This window comes from Gekko japonicus, unplaced genomic scaffold (genome assembly GCF_001447785.1).
Source record: "Gekko japonicus isolate JY-2015 unplaced genomic scaffold, Gekko_japonicus_V1.1 scaffold14, whole genome shotgun sequence".
NCBI lineage: Eukaryota > Metazoa > Chordata > Lepidosauria > Squamata > Gekkonidae > Gekko > Gekko japonicus.
The window spans coordinates 2,112,432-2,127,021 of record NW_015176452.1 but is presented as its reverse complement, the minus strand read 5'-3'; positions in this window follow the sequence as shown (position 1 = coordinate 2,127,021).

Genomic DNA, 14,590 nt, shown 5'->3' with positions numbered 1-14,590 from the left:
AGTAGACTGAGTAAACAGGGGTGTGATTCAGTAAAGGCAGCATTATGTATTCAAGGTCACTATAGTCTCCTTTGACTGGCAGCAGGTTTCTAGGGTCTCAGTATAGGTCTTTCATGGAGCTGCGGTGGCTCAAGTGGTTAAGACGCTGAACTGCAGGCTGTGGAAGGTCAGTAGTTCAGCAGTTCAAGACCCGGGTGCCGCATGACGGAGTGAGCTCCCATCTCTAGTTCCAGCTCCTGCCAACCTAGCAGTTTGAAAGCAAGAAATTGCAAGTAGATAAATAGGTACCACTTCAGTGGGAAGGTAACAGCGTTCCGTGCGCCTTGGTGTTTAGTCATGCCGGCCACATGACCACGGAAACGTCTTCAGACAGCGCTGGCTCTTCGGCTTTGAAACGGAGATGAGCACCGCAACCCTAGAGTCGGATTCGACTGGCTTTTGAGCAGGGAAACCTTTACCTTTACCTTTATAGGTCTTTCATATCACCTAGTGCCTGATGCTTTTAACTGAATATTCTTGGGGTTGATCGATTGGGACCATCTGCAGGCAAAGCTGATGCTTACCATGGAGCCACAGCAAGAGATGTGAAGGCAGGGGGGTGGGGAATGGAAAATTTCCAGAAAATGTTGGTGGTTGGGGTTTTTTAGGACATTTCCTCCAGTTTGGGGTTTTTTATATAAAAATAAGAAATTTGGGAGACCACAGAAAAACTCCTATGAAATACTTTGTCTTCTAGAATGAGTGACATGTTTCTTAAGGTAAGGCTTTTTTCACTCAAAATGCATAGCATGGGGGGGAAACTAGGCTTTTTCAGTTTTTTTCAATGGAAAAATTGGGAAGTTTTGAGGAGCACTGGGGGAAAAAACTCCCATGAAATATTTTCTCTTTCTTAGAAAAAACGGGAATACTGGAGGGGGAAAAATCTATATTCCTGGATATTTGGAGGTGGAGCCTGGGGAGGGGAGGGTTTGGGGGAGGGGAGGGATCATCTTAGCAAGATATAATGCCATAGAGTCTGTTCTTCAAAGCAGCCATCCTCTCCAGGGGAACTGATCTTGGTGGTCTGGAGATAAGTTATAATTCCAGGAGATCTCCAAGCCCCACCTGGAAGTTGGCAACCGTAAGCCACAGCCCCCCCCCTCCATGTATACCAGGTCTTATGGGTCTATACCTGTCTCTGCATCATGCATATTGGGCCCTGCCCACTGTTGTCCTCTGAGGGAGAGTCTAATTTGAACTATACAGACGGCAGCAGGCTTGGAGGTCCTGGATACTTCTGTGTATCTGCACTGCATCCAAGGCTGTACAGTATAATAGGAACTGTACATTTCTTTATTCAGTACAACCCTGATACAAACTGCTACACAGGTGCAAGAACATCCACCAGGTAGCAGCAAGAGCCCAGTTCACATGCCACAGCAGGTCCTGAGGACTTCAAGCTCTGGTGCATGCCAGTGACATCACTAGCACATGTCATGCCCTAGAAGCCTGTTGACAGGCCTAGTATAGACAGATGTGACAGATGACTCTGTAGAATCTTTGGCAAGCATCTCAGTTTTGCACTGGGTATTCTTGGATGGCCCTGATGAATTTGGAGTTTTTCTGAAATTAGGTGGGATAAAGCTGAGGCTAGATATTGGAGCATGCAGAAATTTTAAACGATGGTCTCCAAAGAGATTTTTAAAAGCTTTTTAAACATTTTCCCCTCATATGTAACCTTTTTCATCAATGAACACATGAAGCTACCTAATGCTGAATCAGGCCACTGGTCCATCAAAGTGAGTATAGTCTACTCAGGCTGGCAGCAGCTCTCCGGGGTCTCAGGCAGAGGGCCTTCACCTCACCTACTGACAGACATAGGCGTAATCTTTGTGGGGGCGGAGGGGCGTTAGCCCCCGCCGAAATTTTCAGGAAGGTGCTCAGCCTCCCCCGGGAGCCACCCTTGCTCCTAGCAAAGCAATGCCTCTGGCCCAGCCCCAGCCCCCCCCCCGGGAAATTGGAAAGTCTACACCCTTGCTGACAGATGGCCGGGGTCCAACTTACCTGAAGGACCGCCTCTCCCCGTATGTTCCCCCAAGAGCACTAAGATCGGGGAGTCTCCACCTCCTGGAAGTTCCAGGCCCCCGAGATGTGAAGTTTGCCCCCACTAGGGCCAGAGCATTTTCGGTGGCAGCTGCTACCTGGTGGAACGAGCTCCCAGAGGAGATCCGGGCCCTGCGGGACCTTGTGCAGTTCCGCAGGGCCTGTAAGACAGAGCTCTTCCACAAGGCCTTTGAGTAGGAGCCACCGCCACCACTATTCCACCATTGTGGCATTGTCCTACTGTTGTTTTCATCATATAGGGCAACTATCGCCTGGCAGAATGCGCGTAGAACAGCGCTACTGGAGACCGCACTAGAGACAGCTGGCCACCGCACTGGGTTCACTGATCCTGTCTTGGGTGATTTATATGTAGGAAGACTAGAGCACTTTAAATATTGTATGGTTTTATTGTGTGTTTTAATGTGGTTTTGTTTTATTGTATTTTATCTATTTAATGCAGCTTTTGCCGTATTTTAGCTGCCCTGAGCCGTAGGGAGGGCGGGATATAAATCTAAATTTTGTTTTTAAAAAGATGCTCTAACTGGAGGTGCCAGGGATTGAACACAGGACCTTCTGCATACCAGGCAGATGCTCTACCACTGAGCCACAGAACCATGGGTAGAAGTCTAGTGGCTGCTACTCTCCATTTACCAAACTGTGAGTTCCTTTTTAGAGAAGCAATACCCATAGTCATGCTCGAGCAGGAATTAAATATTTGTCAGTATATTTTTCATGCTAAACCCATTACCCGATTAACTAGTACAGACTAATGTCTGATTATATAATTTTTATTAGTATCAGTGAAACAACAGGAAGATTTCATTGTAGTAAATGCTGTAGCAATAAGGCTAATGAAGTGCAACCTTCAATATCACATCGAAGTGTTAGATATGAACATTCCAATATTCAAAGTGCAATGAAAAAAGTAATCCCCCCCACGTGTGATAATGGGATCTTTCACAGGTAACAAAGAGTGAACAATTGATTGATAACTGCAGGATACAAACTTTGTTTTTGGTGGGTAGTCATGTCATTCTATAGTAGGGGCAACAGTGGAAGGGCTTCAAGTGTCCTGGCCCCACTGCTGGACCTCCTGATGGCACCTGGTATTTTTGGCCACTGTGTGACAGAGTGTTGGACTGGACGGGCCATTGGCCTGATTCAACATTGGCTTCTTTTATGGTCTTATGTTCAGAGAAGAGCAAGATTTGAGGTCAGTAGCACCTTAACGACCAACAACATTTGGGTATAAGCTTTTGTGAGTCAAAACTCACTTTGTCAGGATAAAAACTTGCAGATTTGCAGTCTTCTTTGAGAAGAGAACATCTGACAGAGGAGGAAGAGATCTTTACCTTCTTGGGGCCATGTTAGTGTGAAGCAACAAGAGGGAAAGTATTTTCAGTTATGTAATCATCCATTGGCATTCTTAATTCACAAACAGAAAGAAAACGTGTACAGCTAATACCCTAGGGTTGCCGGGTCCTTCCCAGCCACCAGGGGGGATAGGGTTGCCAGATTCAGGTTGGGAAACTCATGGAAATTTGGGATTGGAGCCTGGGGAGGACAGGGACCTCAGTGGGGTGCAATGCCACAGAGTCCAGCATCCATTTTCCCCGGGGGGAACTGATCCCTGTAGCCTGGAGATTAACTGTCATTCCAGGTGATCCCCTGGTGCCACCTGGAGGCTGGCATCCCTACCCTAGTTCCCATTAAATGCCCTACTAAAATCTAGGAAAGAAAATGAGCTTAAGTTCCAAGTGCTACCAATCCACACTTGGAGCATTGTCTTCTGGTAGCAATTCAGAAAAGGGTGCATTAATCTTCAGCACTGCTTTTTCGGTTGTTTTGATATTGCTTTGCAAGTGTTGAAAATTGAGGTATTCTAAAATTTCTCAAAATACCCATGATCCTAAGGGTGCATCTGGTTTCTTGGTATTATTATCATTATTCATCTAAACAGGTTTTCTGTTATGTTTCCGGGGCAGACCTGTTTATTTCCTTTTTTACCCTGCCTTTACAGCCTCTAGTCATCACTACCATTTAATCCTCAAAAAAGGAGAATAGTTAGGCTGAAAGATAGTGATTGGCTCAAGGTCACTCAATGAATTTCATGGTTGTCCAAGGATTTGACTCCATATCTCCTCAGTCCAAATATCATATTCTATTACCCTACACTGGCTTTTCCATGCTTTTAGCATTATAAAGTATACCTCCAAACAGCTGAGGCAATTCCTGGACATTGATTTATGCTGTTTTAAAATGTGGTGTGGATCCCTGCACTGTGAGCATGGTACGCTGCAGCTGACTCCACTCATGCAAAAACTTGCCTGTTGACTTTCCCTCCCGTAGTTTGTATTTGTGCACACCCCATCCAAGTATGAACCTGTGGATTCTAGTGGAGTTGCATCATGGTTTCTGGAATACTTTGATTCATAAATACATGAAGGCATTTGGGTAGAACAAGGAAATAAGTAGTTTTTAGTTATTGTTGTGCAATTAAATCTCAAGTATGTCAGGGAGGAATGGACTGCTGGTAGCCACTCTCATATCAGAAGGGACAAACCATCTGCATTTTTTATAACAAGGTGGGGACAGGTTGATAACAAGGTGCGGACAAGATAAGCAGGTTAACAACACAGACTTTGAACATTTGCTGGCATTGTATCTCTTGGGTGGTGCTGTACTTGAATGAAGAGAAAAGGAAGGAAAGGAGAGAAAAAAGAAAAATAAAGCAAACTGAGAACACTCAGAAAGGCTTGAAGAAATAAAGTAGAAATTAATGACAAGCTTATCTTCAATTATGCTTCAGCCTTTTTGAAAAACAATTCAGTCTACTGGATTGCCAGAATTGCAGCAGCTCTACTGACAACTACCTGAGTCCCCTAGGGAGAGCTTCTGTATGATTTGGGAACTGTTGCAGTAAAGACACAAAAATCCTGATAAACCCTGCCTCCATGGGATCTGAACGTTTTACACTCTAATCCAGGGCTACCGAGAGCCACAATGGCCCCCCAGACAAGGATTCCATCTGGCCCCTGCCATGTGACCCTGATCAAAACCAAATATTATCAGCTTGCTGCTACCATCCATGAATAGAATAATACTTGTTTATTAGGTAAGAAATGTTAATGGAACATGGGCAGGATTATTAAAGAGCAGATTCTACTTATTTCACAGTGCACATTGCAATAAGGTATGGTGCAACCCCCCTTCAAATAACCACCACCTGGCACATGTCAACATTAGATGAGATGTGACAAATTTGAAGAAATCTAGCTCACTCTGCAAGCTCTCACTCTCTCAGTCTCACTGTTTTTTGAAACTGGCACTCATGGGCACCGTGGCACCCATAGGTGTATTTCTTAGCAAGCCCTTTCTTCTTCCCCCAAAGCATCTCTTTTCTGAAACAAAGAATGAGTCCTGGTAGGTGATTCCTGTATCTGCACTAACTTTAGAAAGCAACTCTATAGACCCTGGGTACTGAAATCCAATTGGCTCCAGTTCTCCGCTCTCGTCCCCTTTCCTTCTGATGCTACCTCCTTAAACAGAAAGAAAAAGAAAAAGAAAGCAGGAGAGAACAGAGCAAGACCACTGTATCCACCTCTTCCAGCCAGAGTGTAAGATTTCTGATCTTTAAAAAATCAAGCACATTCCCTATTTCTTGGCCTTGCTTCAGTTAACTGCATCCTGTCCTTGTTAACTCAAAGTGTAACTGTGATGGGGTTTACTTGCATGTAAATATGCACAGCAGGACTGCAGCCTTAAATTCCTTCCCTCACTTCTTCTCTCAGATGCCTGCACTCCCAAATCCATCCAGCATCCACCCTTATCAATCCACCAGCACTGAATCCGCCCCTCCCCACAATCCCCTGCAATCATCCTCACCCAGATCTAGAGGTTGCCAACTATTTTCTTACAAGCTCCTACGCCTGTGTGTCTTCCCAGCAGCTTGAACTGCAGGAAGAAGTTAGTAATAAGTATTCGCTCTGTTTTGTCAAAAGTTCCCTTGCTGATTTCTATGGTCACCAACCCTCTTGCTTGGTCCCACTACTTGACACTGATCTTTTTCCTGCAATGCTCCTTCTGAGCAACTGCCTGGAAACTATTTTGTCTCCCCTACATTACAACATGAGTTTTAACAACCCTGCCCCCTCCATCATATTTTTCTCTGGGGCATGAGATAATTGAGGCCCCCCCCTCTCCCCACCTCTTCCACTGCCTCCAGCTAGGGGCTCATTTACCAGATGACGATCCTGTTCTTGTGGCAGAGAAGCTTCTCTATGCAGCTCAGAAAATGGGACAGGGGAACAAAATGTGGGCTTTTTGCAAGGAGGATGACAACAGATGAGGGACTGGCTGCTGCCATGCAGATCATGGGACAAAGGAGAAGGAGCACCACATGCTGCCTTCCCCAGCCCACAGAGTGTGAGGCTGGCTGGCTAGGCGGGCACAGGAAGGAGCAGGCAGAGGAAACTGAGCTAACCCTCAGCACCTCTCTCTTCTGTGCGTGTGGGGGGTGTATGTGAGAGAAGGAGGGACGGGGAGATCACAGCGGAAAGTTCAGAACAGAGGCATTCCAGGGGGAGTTAAATTTTACTCTGCCGGCTGTCAAAGAACTCCAGCTGGGGCCCAGCTAGCTGACCCCCCCCTTGAATTTTGTCTCCTCCCCCCAGTCCTCTTCTCTGGGCAGCCCTGCTCCCTTCGGTGCTCAGGTTGCTTTCTGGTTGCTGTTTCCCTGGGTTTTCTGAGAGTGTTTTTTGCTGATTTTTCCCTTGTTTCACTCTTAAGCCAAAGGTAATTCAAAAGTGTACTGATTCCCTCAGATCCCCCCCCCCTTTGCTGCCCCTTGAAGGCCACTCTCCCACCCACATCAAGGTTGTTCTACTCACTCTACACCTTCTGCCATCCTCCCCCCTTCATTGGTGTACAAACTCCGTTTCCCCCTTTTTATTTTCTTTGACAAGTGGCATGAGTCTAGCAATATGAGGCTATCACTAGTCTTGGATAACTGAATGTTTAAAACATTAAAACAATGGGAGGAAGTTTAAAAGGAGCTGCATGAGGTTTAGTTCCCTGCTGATATTGACTTGAAAGAGGGATTGGAGAGGAGGCAAATGGCAGCATTCCAAGTGCAAAAAGAAAAAGAAAAGAAAGTGATTTCAGTGCTGCATGCAAGCAAAAAAGGGGGGGTTGTCAGTGCAGAATGAAATTGACATAAGATGTAAAGAGAGACAGACACTGGATGGGAAGCCTAAAGTTTTGAAAACATTTTTCGCTTTCATGCCATTTTGGCAGTTTCCAGCAGCCTAACATTAAAATGGTGGCTGAGCCACATGGACCTTCTGCAAACTGCTGAATTTAAGAATCGCTTGGGATTGATCCGTTTGGAAGACAGAGTGCAATCTGCATAGGACAGGCTCTAAAAAACTACCAAAATCAAGACCAGTGTGCAGGATCAAATTAGAGAATCACAAAGAGAAAAACACTCAAATTTACAAGGAATGGCAGGAAATTAATGTTACTATGCAGCTGTGCTAGGGCTTCAGTGAAAATACTCCCCCTTTAATTTAGTGGGACAAGACTAAAAAAGCTCTCTAGTGCTTCTGCCAGAGGACTCCTTCCCCATACAAATTGCAACCCTGTGCAAAACATGGTGGAATTGCAGTCGACTTTGCACAGGTGTGCACAAACACACACGCACACTGCCAATGTTCACAGCTTGCAATGCCAGTGTCAGTGGATTCTACCATGCATTCTGTACACTCAACATGTTCCTCCATATTATAAGATTGTGTGACTCCTATTTTTCACAGTGGCCAATAACACAGCAGAGAATCCCTTAGTGCTTGGCGATACAGAAAATGGGGCTTCACAGCTGCTTATCAGTTTCAAAAAAGTCTGGTCAGTTTCAACATCGGATTTTCCCCTTTGCCTGTGTTCTTTTCTGTTCCCTTTCATTCAACAAACTAATGCTAAAATGCATACACAAAACCTGAACCACAAAGGATTTAAATGGAAGGTGCTTGCTAGACGCTACTGCACAGCTGCGATGGGGCAACTGCATCAATTTTTTAAAAAACTTTGGATGCCACCCCCAACACATCACAAGTGACATTCCACCCTGATTTAGAAAAGTGCATTTTAAAAAATGTAGCTGCAGAATAAATACACCAGAGGAAAAAGAATGGTGCATAAGGCAGGCACAGAATTTGAAGTCAAGATTAAAGGCTTACTGCTCTGAAAATCTGTAGTAAGATGTACCTACGTAATGGGCCTCTGTCCAGATATGCTGTGCCTGTGAATCAGTCTTCCACTATAGCCAACAAAAAAGAATTTAACTGAGGAAGCATGAATGCTCTTCTGTAATGAGTATATCATTAGGTCTTTTAAACAGCTCAGGATAGCACATTCCTCAGATTCCTAATTCCACCTATTAATCACTGTTACACATTATATTTATGCTAGATTTGACCTTATTACACTAGTAATCTCTATATCTGTTCTATAATTCTTTCTTTAAAAAGAAGGGAAGGAAAAGACCAGCTCTATATGGTGCTGCCCTTGAAAAGTGTTCCGAAACTTTAGTTGGTGCAAAATGCTACAGCTGGAATGTTGACTGGAGCAGTTCGGAGGAACCATATCATTCCAGTCTTGGCCTAGCTGTACTGGCTCCCACTGTTGCCAGGCACAATTCAATGTGCTGAAGTTTAAATCTCTGTATGGTTTGGGAACAACATACCTGAAGACAGCCATATTTAAGCAACTTCCTGTTTGTTAGGTTAGGCGGGGTTCTGACAGTGATTGTTCCACCTCTGTTATACTTGACCTGTAATGCTGGTTGTCACCTACCTGACAGAGTTGGTTCCAGATTTGGGAGGGGGGGACCTGGGCAGAAAGTGCCCATGGATCCCCCTCTGCCTACTGCCAGCCCCCCTGCTCACATATCCCTAGGGGGCGCTCACACACATTTTAACTGGCAGTTCAGGGAACTTAGCTGGCAGCACAGCCTGCAAGTGAGAAGGCATTTTCCCCTCCATTAGAAACAATGGAGGATGAGGGCACCTCCTTCTGAGGCTCATAAAATTGGACTCCATGGTCCAATCTTTTTGAAACTTGGGGGACTCTTTGAGGAGAGGCACCAGCAGCTATGCTGCAAATTTGGTACCTCTACCTCAAAACACAGCCCCCCGAGCCCCAGATACCTTTGGATCAATTCTCCATTATAGCCTATGGAGCCCATTGACTATAATGGTCCCCATAGGCTTTAATGGAGTTGGAAAAAATAGGGATTTTTTTTGCATGCCCCACGGAGTCGCGAAGAGTCGGACTCGACTGTGCGACTGAACAACAAAAAATTATGCTTTTCAGTATGATTTGTAAGCTGCCTAGAGTCACAGGGAATATAAATATTTGAAAAAATAAGTAGTTTGGGAAGGTTCATAACATTTAAGCAACTTCCTTGTTAGGTTAGGCGGGGTTCTGACAGTGATTGTTCCACCTCTGTTATAATTGACCTGTAATGCTGGTTGTCATATTTCACACACACACACACACACACACACAGAGAGAGAGAGAGGGGGGGGGGAGAGAGAGACTGCAAGAGTTCCCCCTCAAGGCTGGTATGTGTTCCAAGGCTCAGCATAGGGGGTGACGGTCTGAAGCCGGATCTACCAATATATTGGACTGGGGTGGGTAGAGCTGTTTTCCAGAGGCCAGGTCTACCAATATAGTGAACTGGGGTGGGTAGACCTGTTCTCCGGAAGCCAGGTCTACTAATATATTGGATTGGGGCAGGTAGACCTTTTGTTCGGAGGACAGGTCTACCAATATAGTGGAAAGGGGTGGATGAAATTTGACTTGATTCTGTTTTCTCTTATAATGTTTAAATTATTCTTTAAATATAGTTTAAATATATTTTCAAAGAATTTATTCTGAGCTTTTTACAAGGTTATGGAAATAATCTTCTAAAAAACTAATTTGCGCAATAGTCAAATATAGGCTCACTCACAACTTTAATGCTACTAGCTTTTTTCTCTCGCAAGGTAGAATTTCTGCTCACACTGTGGAGCTTAGAGGGAACATTGGGAACAACCCAGAAGAGGACCTTTTCTGTTGTGGCAACTCTGCAACTATCACCCTAGAGTCATTCTTCTGCTCCCTTCAGTTGCCATCAAGTGAAGATTTTTTTTTGGTTTCATTTAGTTTTCCCTCAATGATCCCAGTTTGTTGTAGTGGTTAAGTGTGTGGACTCTAATCTGGGAGAACCGGGTTAGAACCCCACTCCTCCACTTGCGGCTGCTGGATGACCTTGGGCAAGCCATAGTTCTGTCAGAGCTGTCCTTGAAAAGGCAGTTCTTGAAATAGCTCTCTCAGTCCTGCCACAGCTAAGTAGCAATTGCAATTTTTTGTTTGGAACCACATAATGATCTAGACGAGCTCCCCCCACCCCAGTTTTTTTTTTAAAAAAAGACTATTGTTTCAGGAACTGAAAGACATATGTTTTTTTGCTTAAAGCAAACTCAAGTGTTCTGTTGGTAACGATTATAGGCAGTTTCACTGAACAGGGTGAAGTATTGCTTCATAGTGATGCTCAAATGAGCAGTTTATCTGTTACTCTGGAAGTCTCTTTAAGAGATGGTCACTTTCTGTTAACATACATGCCACTTTCTGTTAGCATTCTGTCTCACCAATAAACACATTTTCAGAAGTCACTGGAGGTATTCAGAACTAGTTTATTTCTCTCTTGAGAGCTGCTAATGAATCACATGTTCAGTTTGGGCATCACTGCTTCCCAGTGAGAAAGCAAAATGCTTCTTTTGAACTCCTATAATTAATTTTAATTATCTTTTTTAGGTTTTATGTTGCACTATCAATGTAGTTCTCCTATCAGTCACGGGACAGCTTATTTCTTATTATTATTATAAGGACATTTGTATGATGCTAAATCCTGTCACCAGTATTACATGGTGAAAGCTACCACAAATTGGCCGATGGAATGATAACATCATGTAAATATGCCACATAAATGTAATGCCAAACCCATATCTGAACCCTCTAAAATATCAGTTGAGTCAGGACATGGTAACCCATGACCTCGACATTCACAAGACCACACCCAAAAAGTCAACTCACAATGGCTTCAGCAAATCGTTGCCTTGTCAAAATGGTTCTGTAGATCATACACAGATAGTATGTTCTTCCAGTCATGCCTTAATTGAGTCCTGAATGCAGTAAAAATCAACACTAAGGTTAATCGCCACTCTGAAATGCCACACCTCCTTTAATGAAGTATCAGTAACTACATGCAAGGCATTCATAATCAGAGTTTATTGGTTAAGGAAGCATGTTGTTTATATGATGCCTGAATTGAGAAACTATAGTTTCTGATCAGCCAGCAGATTACAATCAAAAGTTATGACTGGGATTGGCTTGTGCGAACTATAGTTTGGCATGATGGTTGAACTGACAAACCATAGATACCACCAGAGATTGTATAAAGATTGTATACAGAGGGAGTAAAGCTCCAAAGAAAAAAAAACAAAATCAGACAAGCAGTTCTTAAACCATGATTTGCCTGTTGCATATCTGGAAGTTCAAGCCATTTTTTTCAGGTATAATTAATGCAAAACATGGTTTGCCACGATGCCTAAACTAAATGACATTCTTGCATAAATTATGGAAGAAAAATATCTCCAGATAATTGAAGAAGGGAAATGTTGCAACAAGAAGCTGAGGTAGGCTTTGTTAACAAATTGTCATTTGTTACTTCTTATTAGTATCAGACGTTTTTAGAAGGTAACAGACAAGGAGCAGTTAGTAGCTAAGGTATAACAGTATTTCAAATATTGAGGAATACATGTGAAAACGGAGAGAACACATACGGTTAAAACTCATTTACCCCTTCTTACTAATTTTCTACCCATAAAAAACAGTACACCCCTGCTAAGTGTGGATAAATCAATTACATTCAAAAACACTAGTGACAATAGTTTTAAGAGAGAAATGTGATAAATGTCTTATCCTTGCTATTCAGTTTAAATAGTTGTTGCTGGTGGTAATGCAGCTACTAGAGCTATCATACTTTGTGAATCCACCCCATAGCAGAAGGAAACCATGTTTGTTCTGCACTTGCTGTTTCTAGAGGAGATCCCATGTGGTCAGATTGAGGTGACGAAAGAGGAGGTCCTAAAACTGATAGACAACTTAAAAACTGATAAATCACCAGGCCCAGATGGCATACATCCGAGAGTTCTGAAAGAACTCAAATGTGAACTTGTGGATCTCCTGACAAAATATGTAATCTTTCCTTAAAATCAGCCTCCATTCCTGAGGACTGGAAGGTAGCTAATGTCACTCCCATCTTTAAAAAGGGTTCCAGAGGAGATCCGGGAAATTACAGGCCAGTCAGTCTGACGTCAATACCGGGTAAATTGGTGGAAACCATTATTAAGGAAAGAATTAGTAGGCACATAGATGAACAAAACCTATTGAGGCAGACTCAGCACGGTTTCTGTAAGGGAAGATCTTGTCTCACTAACCTGTTAATGTTCTTTGAGGGGGTGAACAAACATGTGGACAAGGAGGATCCAATAGATATTGTTTACCTTGACTTCCAGAAAGCTTTTGATAAAGTTCCTCATCAAAGGCTCCTAAGTAAGCTCAAAAATCATGGGATAAAAGGACAAGTCCTTTTATGGATCAAAAACTGGCTAATTCATAGAAAACAGAGAGTGAGTATAAATGGGCAGTTCTCTCAGTGGAGGGGGGTAAGCAGTGGGGTACCGCAGGGATCAGTACTTGGTCCACTGCTTTTTAACTTGTTCATTAATGATTTGGAGTTGGGAGTAAGCAGTGAAGTGGCTAAATTTGTGGATGATACAAAGTTGTTCAGGATGGTGAAAACCAGTGAGGATTGTGAGGCACTCCAAAGGGATCTGTCAAAGATGGGCGAGTGGGCATCAACATGGCAAATGGGGTTCAATGTGGCCAAGTGCAAGGTGATGCACATTGGAGCCAAAAATCCTAAATATAAATACACGTTGATGGGGTCTGAACTGGCAGAGACTGATCAAGAGAGAGATCTTGGAGTTGTAGTAGATAACTCACTGAAAATGTCGAGACAGTGTGTGACTGCAATAAAGAAGGCCAATGCTATGCTGGGGATTATTAGGAAGGGTATTGAAAACAGATCAGCCAATATAATAATGCCCCTATATAAATCAATGGTGAGACCTCATTTGGAATACTGTGTGCAGTTCTGGGCACCACACCTTAAAAAGGATATTATAGCTTTGGAAAAAGTGCAGAAAAGGGCAACTCGAATGATAAAAGGGTTGGAACACTTTCCCTATGAGGAAAGGTTAAGGCGCTTAGGGCTCTTTAGCTTGGAGAAACGACGACTGAGGGGTGACATGATTGAGGTTTATAAGATTATGCATGGGAAAGAGCAGGTAGAGAAAGAGGTACTTTTCTCCCTTTCTCACAATACAAGAACCCGTGGGCACTCCATGAAATTGCTGAGCGGTCGGGTTAGAACGGATAAAAGGAAGGGGGGGTCAACAGTGGGAGGGCTTCTAATGTCCTGGCCCCACTGGTGGACCTCCTGATGGCACTGGTATTTCTAGCCACTGTGTGATACAGAGTGTTGGACTGGATGGGCCTTTGGCCTGATCCAACATTGGCATCTCTTATGTTCTTATGTTCTTATGTTCTTATGTGGTGTAGCAGTGAATAAGATGCTGGACTTAGACTGAGGGAAAGATGGGGGTTCTCACGCTCAGCCACAAAGCTCACTGTGTGACCATGGGCCTAACCTACCTCTAAGAATATAAGAGAAGCCAATGTTGGATCAGGCCAATAGCCCATCCAGTCCAACACTCTGTCACACAGTGGCTAAAAATACCAGCATCTGCCATCAGGAGGTCCAGCAGTGGGGCCAGGACACTAGAAGCCCTCCCACTGTTGCCCCCCCAAGCACCAAGAATACAGAGTATCACTCACCTCAGACCTAGAGTTTCTATCTATACCTTGTGGCTAATAGCCACTGATGGACCTCTGCTCCTTATGTTTATCCAATTTCCTCTTGAAGCCGTCCATGCTTGTAGCTGCCGCCACCTCCTGTGGCAGTGAATTCCATGTGTTAATCACTCTGTGAGTGAAGAAGTACTTCCTTCTATCCCGACTGCTCAGCAATTTCATTGAGTGCCCAAGAGTTCTTGTATTGTGAGAAAGGGATAAAAGTACTTTCTCTACCTGTTCTATCCCATGCATAATCGTATAAACCTTTATCATGTCACCCCTCAGTCATCGTTTCTGAAAGCTAAAGTGCCCCAAACGCTTTAACCTTTCTTTATAGGGAAAGTGTTCCAACCCTTTTATCATTCTAGTTGCCCTTTTCTGCACTTTTCCCAAAGCTATAATATCCTTTTTGAGGTGTGGTGACCAGAATCGTACACAGTATTCCAAATGAGGTTGCACCATGTATTTATACAGGGGCATTATAATACTG